General features: G+C 45.5%; 1 long non-coding RNA gene across 1 annotated transcript; it reads left to right on the forward strand.

Annotated features, from left to right (window-relative positions):
* Nucleotides 1–3,866: 3,866 nt before the first annotated feature.
* Nucleotides 3,867–6,921, forward strand: LOC115895461. Its single transcript, XR_004055630.1, has 3 exons — nt 3,867–3,938; nt 6,364–6,482; nt 6,627–6,921. It is a non-coding gene; the product is annotated as an uncharacterized LOC115895461 (long non-coding RNA).
* Nucleotides 6,922–7,739: the final 818 nt, after the last annotated feature.

The raw sequence follows: 7,739 nt of genomic DNA on the forward strand, positions 1-7,739 counted from the left end.
AACGTGAGGGCAAATTAGTCTCTACATGTGTACTGTCCCATATGGCCACCACCAACCACATGTGGCTACTGAGCACTTGAAATGTGGCTGCTCTGCTGACACGATCATTCCACAATATGTGCATGTCTTGAAACATGACATTGTATCCTGTAAATATATAATTATCATTTGTCCATTAAAAACACAAGAAGACTTTTTTTAAATAAGAAATGCTGCTGGTCCAAATTGGGATGTGCTGTAAGTATAGAATACACACAGGATTTCAAAGTCTCAGTATGACAAAAAGAATGCAAAATATTTCTCAGTTTTTATACTGATTACATACTGAAATGATACTATCATTGAAATAATACCCAAATATACTGGTTTAAATAAAATGTTATTTAAATAATTTCATCTGTTCCTTTTTACTTTTTAAAATGCAGCTGCCTGGGTGCAGCGGCTCATGCTTATAATCCCAGCACTTTGGGAGGCCGAGGCAGGCGCATCACTTGAGGTCAGGAGTTCGTGACCAGCCTGGTCAACATGGTGAAACCCCGTCTGTGCTAATAATACAAAAGTTAGCCAGGCCTCGTGGCAGGTGCCTGTAATCCCAGCTACTCGGGAGGCTGAGGCAGGAGAATCGCTTGACCTGGGAGGTGGAGATTGCAGTGAGCAGAGATCGCACCACTGCACTCCAGCCTGGGTGACAGACTAAGACTTCATCTCAAAAAAAAAAAAAAAATAAAATAAAATAAAATAAAAGCAGCTACCATAAAACTTCACATTATACGTGTGCCACACATTATATCTCCATTAAGCAGTGCTGCTCTAGAGTAACCTATACAGTCTTCTGAAAGACTCCAGGCTTGGGAAGTGGGACAGAGATGGGAAATTTAGCAAGAGAACAAAGAGAAACAAAATACTTTCAAAGAGGAAGGAAGGGAGAGAAGGAGAGAGGAAAGAAGAAGGGAGAAAGGAGAAAGGTGGGAGGGAGGGAGGGAAAGAGGGAGGGAGGGGAGGCACCAAGGATGATTAAGTCATGGATGAGTTCTAGACCACAAGGTTGACTTCCCCAAAGGAGTGGGAGGAAGAATGTGAGGAGATCCAGGGATGCAGAAAAGGTGTTGAAAGATGGCTTCATTGAATGAACCAAAAGGAAAACTGCATTTTTGATTTTCCAGGCCTGGACATAAAGGTCTGAACCCTGGGGACTGCACATAGAAAATCCAGAACCAGGGCCCCAGCACTCTGGGGCACTTCCGGGAGCTGCCTCAGTAACTCTATGTCCCTGTCAGTTCTCTACCACCCTGACTCCCCTCAAACTCAGGCAGTGGCCGCAGAAGACTCTGGCAGCAGGCAGAGCAGGGAGCCCTGTACAGTAGTCCTGGTGCCTTGTCACAGGTCCCAAAGTGCCTTGACTGGAAGGCTAGGACTATTGCAGTTGCTGCGCAGTCCCTGTCAAACATAAGCCTGGCCCCACAAGAAAACTGGGCCACACACTGAAGAATGCAAAGAACACTCTTCTGTCTCCCAGAGCTCCAGAGGGGAGAATCTGTTCACTTTTGCTTTTAAATGAATTTAAAAAAAAAAAATCCCAAACCAGATGTTAAGCACAGGTAGAGCTGAAAAAGAAAATGAAAGATTTGGCCATTATCTGGAGAATTTTTTTTTTTTTTTTTTTTTTTTTTTTTTTTTTTTTTGAGACAGAGTCTCGCTCTGCCCCCAGGCTGGAGTGCGGTGGCCGGATCTCAGCTCACTGCAAGCTCCGCCTCCCGGGTTCACGCCATTCTCCTGCCTCAGCCTCCCGAGTAGCTGGGACTACAGGCGCCCACCACCTTGCCCAGCTAATTTTTTTGTATTTTTAGTAGAGACGGGGTTTCACCATGTTAGCCAGGATGGTTTCGATCTCCTGACCTCGTGATTCGCCCGTCTCGGCCTCCCAAAGTGCTGGGATTACAGGCTTGAGCCACCGCGCCCGGCCTATCTGGAGAATTTAAACTGGATAGAGAGCGACCCTAGATCTCCTGTGGGAACTAATTGATCTTGGTGAGTTATTCGCATTGATCCAAAAACAAAACAGAGAAAAAAGTGCTCCCCCTTCATTTTGAGTGTTGATATACAGTGAGAGGAATCCAAAGGTCTCTTTATTCCTGAATAATATTTTCACCAACCATCACTCCCACTTGTTGAGCACAAATGGAGCAAAACATATTGTTAAATACTTTGTGTCATTAGAGGAAAGGGATGCTTTCACTGCCCCTGTTTTTTGTTTGTTTTGTTTTGTTTTTTTAATTATAAAGGCAGTGTCTTGCTCTGTCACCCAGGCTGAAGTGCAATGACGATCATAGCTCACTGCAACCTGGAACTCCTGGGCCCAAGTGATCCTCCCACCTCCGTCTCCCAAGCAGCTGGAACCACAGCCATGTGCCGCCACGCTCAGCTAATTTAAACATTTTGCAAAAGGTGAGGTCTTGCTATATTGCCCAGGCTGCTCTCAAACTCCCGGCCTCAGGCGATTCTCCTGCCTTGGCCTCTCGAAGTATTGGAGTTACAGTAATGAGTCACCACACCCAGTCCAAACATTTTTATAATAATAAGTTTTATTATCATTACTTTTCTTTAAAGGCAATTCAGCTTTTCTAACTCGAAGTCTTTCTGTTGCAACTTAATAACTTTAAAAAGTGTTGTTAAATATACTTTTCAAAGATTTGAACTTTTTGAGAAAAGTTTTCAATTTAGATCCTCTGGAGTTTGTATTGTACATTTCAATGCATTTGGTGTGGCCATATTTAAATAGCCATTATGTTTTCTTTTACTCTTAGCATTAGATAGTCAGGAGTTGCAGGCTTTCTACCAACGTCAGACACCTGCTAATGGGTTTTGTTGACATTTAGAGTGAAATAATTAAGGTACAAAACATAAATGTGGGTAACTGAGGAATTACTACCTGCACAATGAGCTGACAGCGGGTGGAGTGTGAAGCCTGGGGAACTCATGGTTACTGCCAGGCAGTAAGCAAGTAACCACGGTGACTGTGTGGACGTATTCCACCTGGGAAATGGCCCAAAGAGCAGTAATTCCAGAATCCTCTCAACCTGTTCAGACAGTTGGGGTGGAAGGTTTATGACGCTATCTGACTCCTATCTCACTTGGAGTGTGAATATGCTTGTGTCATGACTCACAGGGTTAATTTCCTTTTGAAAGGAGGCTTGTGGGCACGGGCCAGAGGCAATCGCCTTTGAACAACTGCTCCTTTGGCACGTTTTGCTAATGAAGAAGAATGAATGCTGCTATTATTTAATAAGGTTTTTTTTTTTTTGACTTAAGGTTCAGTCCTTTCCATTTTATGGTTTTGGTTTTTCTTTTTCTTTTTTTTTTGAGTCAGAGTCTCACTCCCTTCACCCAAGCTGGAGTGCAGTAGTGCCATCTCAGCTCACTGCAACCTCTGCATCCTTGGCTCAAGCGGTCCTCCCACCTCAGCTTCCGGAGTAGCTAGGACTACAGGCACCAACATGCAGGGCTAATTTCTAAATTTTTGGCAGAGACAGGGCTTTACCATGTTGCTCCGGCTTGTCTCCAACTCCTGGGCTCAAGTGATCCACCCCTTCTGCCTCCCAAAGTGCTGGGACTCCAGGTGTGAGCCACCACGCCCGGCCACATTTTGTGGTTGTTATTTGGCAGTAAAGCTGGAGCTACTTTGTCCCCTAGCTGAAACTAGCTAAGCGGTGATACTAACTCTCTTCTCTGAGTTGGGAAATTCCTGCAGCCTACAAAAGGCTACTGAGGAATTGTCAAGTCAAAGAGTTCTAGAGACCCTCAGTCCAGCTGGTCTTCAGTCCAGCTTGTTTCCCACGTGAGGAATCTGACCCTCAGAAAATAATCAGATACCCGGAGCTCGCTAGTGGCAGAGCCTGCAACACCCACTCCTCTCCAGCTCTCTCTTCAGGGACAGAGAGGTATCATTCTTATTTTTAATGAAAACAGGTGCATATGTTGTAGACAGAATTGTTAAAATATCTAATTGTATTAGTTAGATATGCACTTTTAAATATTAAGCAATAGTTTGGTTTCAACCCGCAAGCCACACAAAAATACGGAAATCCTCCACCTCAGGCCCTCTTCCCTGGTTCCTCCGCCGTTACCAATACGTGAGCCATTCCCAGGATTTGAGCTGAAGTGTGGGGGAGGAAGGAAGCTGTGTGGCAGCCAGTGGAGCTGATTATAGGGTTAGACGTCGCAGAACTAGAACCCGTTTCTCTTCATTCCCAGCCCAGTCATCTTTTACACATTTTTTTCTTTCTTCCTTCCTTTCTTCTTTTTAGAAACAGGGTCTTGGCCGGTCACAGTGGCTCACGCCTGTAATCCTAGCAGTTTGGGAGGCCGAGGAGGGTGGATCACCTGAGGTGAGGAGTTGGAGACCATCCTGGCCAACATGCTGAAACCCCGTCTCTACTAAAAATACAAAAATTAGGCCAGGCACGGTGGCTCACGCCTATAATCCCAGCACGTTGGGAGGCTGATGTGGGCGGATCATGAGGTCAGGAGATTGAGACCGTCTCTACTAAAAATACAGAAAATTAGCGGGGCATGGTGGCGCTCGCCTGTAGCCTCAGCTACTCAGGAGGCTGAGGCAGGAGAATCGCTTGAACCCGGGAGGCGGAGCTTGCAGTGAGCCAAGATGGCACCACTACACTCCAGCCTGGGCGACAGAGCAAGACTCCGTCTCCAAAAAAAAAAAAAAAAAAAAAAATTAGCCTGGTGTGGTGACAAGTGCCTGTAATTCCAGCTACTCGGAAGGCTGAGGCAGGAGAATTGCTTGAACTGGGGGCGGGGGCGGGGAGGTTGCAGTGAGCCAAGATCGCGCCACTGCCCTCTAGCCTGGGCAACAGAGGGAGAGTCCATCTCAAAAAAAAAAAAAAGAAAAGAAACAAGGTCTTGCTCTGTTTGTTACCCAGGCTGGAGTACAGCGGCACACTCATGGCTCACTGCAGTCCCGAGCTCCTGGGCTCAAGCGATCCTCCCGCCTCGGCCTCCTGAGTAGCTTGGACTATAGGCACGTACTGCCACACCCAGCTGGCTTTAAAAATTTTTTTTGTAGAATCATGGTTTTGCTATGTTGCCCAGGCTGGTCTCAAACTCCTGGGCTCAAGTGGTCCTCCTATCTTGGCCTCACAAATTGCTGCGACTACATGTGCACACCATCACATCTTGCCTTCAACAACTTTTAATTGTTCCTTTTACTAGGGAAGTAATAAAATCCCCCTCACACTACTGGTAGGTTGGTTTGATTTCTTTTTTTCTTTTTTTTTTTTTCTTTTCTTGTTGAGATGGCGTCTTTTTTTTTTTTTTTTTTTTTTTTGAGATGGGGTCTCGCTCTGTCGCCCGGGCTGGAGTGCAGTGGCCGGATCTCAGCTCACTGCAAGCTCCCCCTCCCGGGTTCACGCCATTCTCCTGCCTCAGCCTCCGGAGTAGCTGGGACTACAGGCGCCGCCACCTCGCCCAGCTAGCTTTTTGTATTTCTTAGTAGAGACGGGGTTTCACCGTGTTAGCCAGGATGGTCTCGATCTCCTGACCTCGTGATCCACCCGTCTCGGCCTCCCAAAGTGCTGGGATTACAGGCTTGAGCTACTGCGCCCGGCCAAGATGGCGTCTTAGTCTGTTGCACAGACTGGAGTTCAACATGATTTTGGCTCACGGCAACCTCCACCTCCCAGGTTCAAGTCATTCTCCTGCCTCAGCCTCCAGAGTACCAGAGACTACAGGCATGCGCCACCACGCGTGGCTACTTTTTGCATTTTTAGTAGAGACCGGATTTCACCATGTCGGCCAGGCTGGTCTTGTACTCCTGACCTCCAGTGATCTGCCTGCTTTGGCCTCCCAAAGTGTTGTGATTACAGGTGTGAGCCACTGCGCCTGGCTGGTTGGTTTGATTTCTATCAGACATATTTTAATTCTCTACTTTATTTAATGTATAAATGTAGAATTTCATGTTCTTTTTAGTGAAAGAAGTTCAGGTCTTCAGGGTATAATGAGGTCGGAAGGCTTAGTCATCTAGGGAAACTATACCATGTACTTATTATTATCTTTTTAGTGTTGGGATTAGGGTTGCCAGATAAACTACAGGATGCCCCACTGAATTTGAATTGCTAAACAACAGGGACATACTTACACACAAACATTATTCATTGTTTATCTGAAATTCAAATTCCGCTTGGTGTCAGGCATTTCTTTTTGCCAACTCCAGCAGCCCCAGCTAGGAGGTGCCGCGTGAGCTCCTCTCCCTAGAAGTCCTCAGCTGTCAGCTGAGCAATTTGCCAGGCTTGCTTTGGGAGTTGGCTTGAAGTTATTTGGATTTGATGACTTTCTTTCTCTTTTGTGCAGGAATCCACTTACCAAGATGGCAGGAGCAAGTGGTTATCAGAGCCTGCTTTCTAGAAATTCAGTTAAATAAGCAGCCCCCATCTCTTTTTCTCCAATTTCAGTTCTTGGGGAAGGGATTGGTACATTACAGTCATTCCACCTCTTTATTTAATAATTCTGTTTTGCATACCCTTTACTGGATGATCATTCCTTAGAGAGGTTTGCAGTCAAAAGCCCTGTTCTTTATCATATTAAACATCACAGAGTCCCATGTTTTCCTTAAGGAATAAGTGAACAGGAGAGAAGGGTCCTGTTGAGGAAGCCAGGACTCAGAGCATTTCTGCAGACTGAGTCTGGATCCTTTCCTTCAGCCTCCAGGAATACTGCCATCTCCACACCCAGGGTGGTAATCCAGGCAAGGGCTCCAGTGTGTGGCCACCCTGCCACCTACTACCTGTGTGTCCAAATGCAGTGACTCAGCTTCTCTGTGCCTCTCTTTCCTCTATCATTTCCACATGTATAAAATGAGGCTAATGTTGCTACTGTAAGGATTGCATCAATTAATAAATAGCACTCAGTAAATCTGTTAACCAATCAGTAGATCACGCCTTACATGCTGGGCACGTTCCCTCTTCTCTCTAGACCGCAGTGACCCCAACTGTGAAGTGGCTATAGCTAATCCACTTGGTCTATAGGATTTGTAAAGGAACATGTTAATAACCCTCAAGTGACTGCAGAGAATGGGGCCATTCTTTTTGGGAAAATATAGATTGTTTATCATCAGGGATGAATACTTAAAAGAAAATCTGGGAATTTTTTTGTAAGTTACGAAGAAGGGTATGGGAGGGGTTGCACACTTTTGAATGGGAATGCCTCTCTGGGAACTGTAGGGAAATGGGTGACACAGAAGTACTAGGGGTTTTGGAGCTGTTCTGAGTGAACACACGGGTCCAGTGTGGCTACTTGGGGGCAGGGCCCCTGGAATTTATACTGTTTTGCCTACAAAGCTGATTACCCAGCTGCCTCTTCTTTTCTCACCTCCATGATATTATCACCAAGCAACTGACAACAATTAAATCTGAGAACTCAACAAGCACGCACTAAGATAAAAGACCACTGTGCTGTTGTGTTTCAACAGATATAGAGAGAGAAGTGGGAAACTTCAGGATTAATGAAATGTAGAAAATGTCAAGAAATGACCAAAACACTGAAGCACTAAATTAGGAAAAGAGCCTTATGCAAATATTTGGTACCAATGTCTGGTTTATTTTTTTACATTTTTTAGTTTAATTTTTGTTTTTTGATGCAGCCTAGAGTGGGCTCACTGCAGCCTCTACCTCCCAGGCTCAAGCTATCCTCCTGCCTCAGCCTCCCAGGTAGCTAATTTTTCTGTGTTT

This window comes from Rhinopithecus roxellana, chromosome 21 (genome assembly GCF_007565055.1).
Source record: "Rhinopithecus roxellana isolate Shanxi Qingling chromosome 21, ASM756505v1, whole genome shotgun sequence".
In the NCBI taxonomy this organism is placed as follows: Eukaryota; Metazoa; Chordata; class Mammalia; order Primates; family Cercopithecidae; genus Rhinopithecus; species Rhinopithecus roxellana.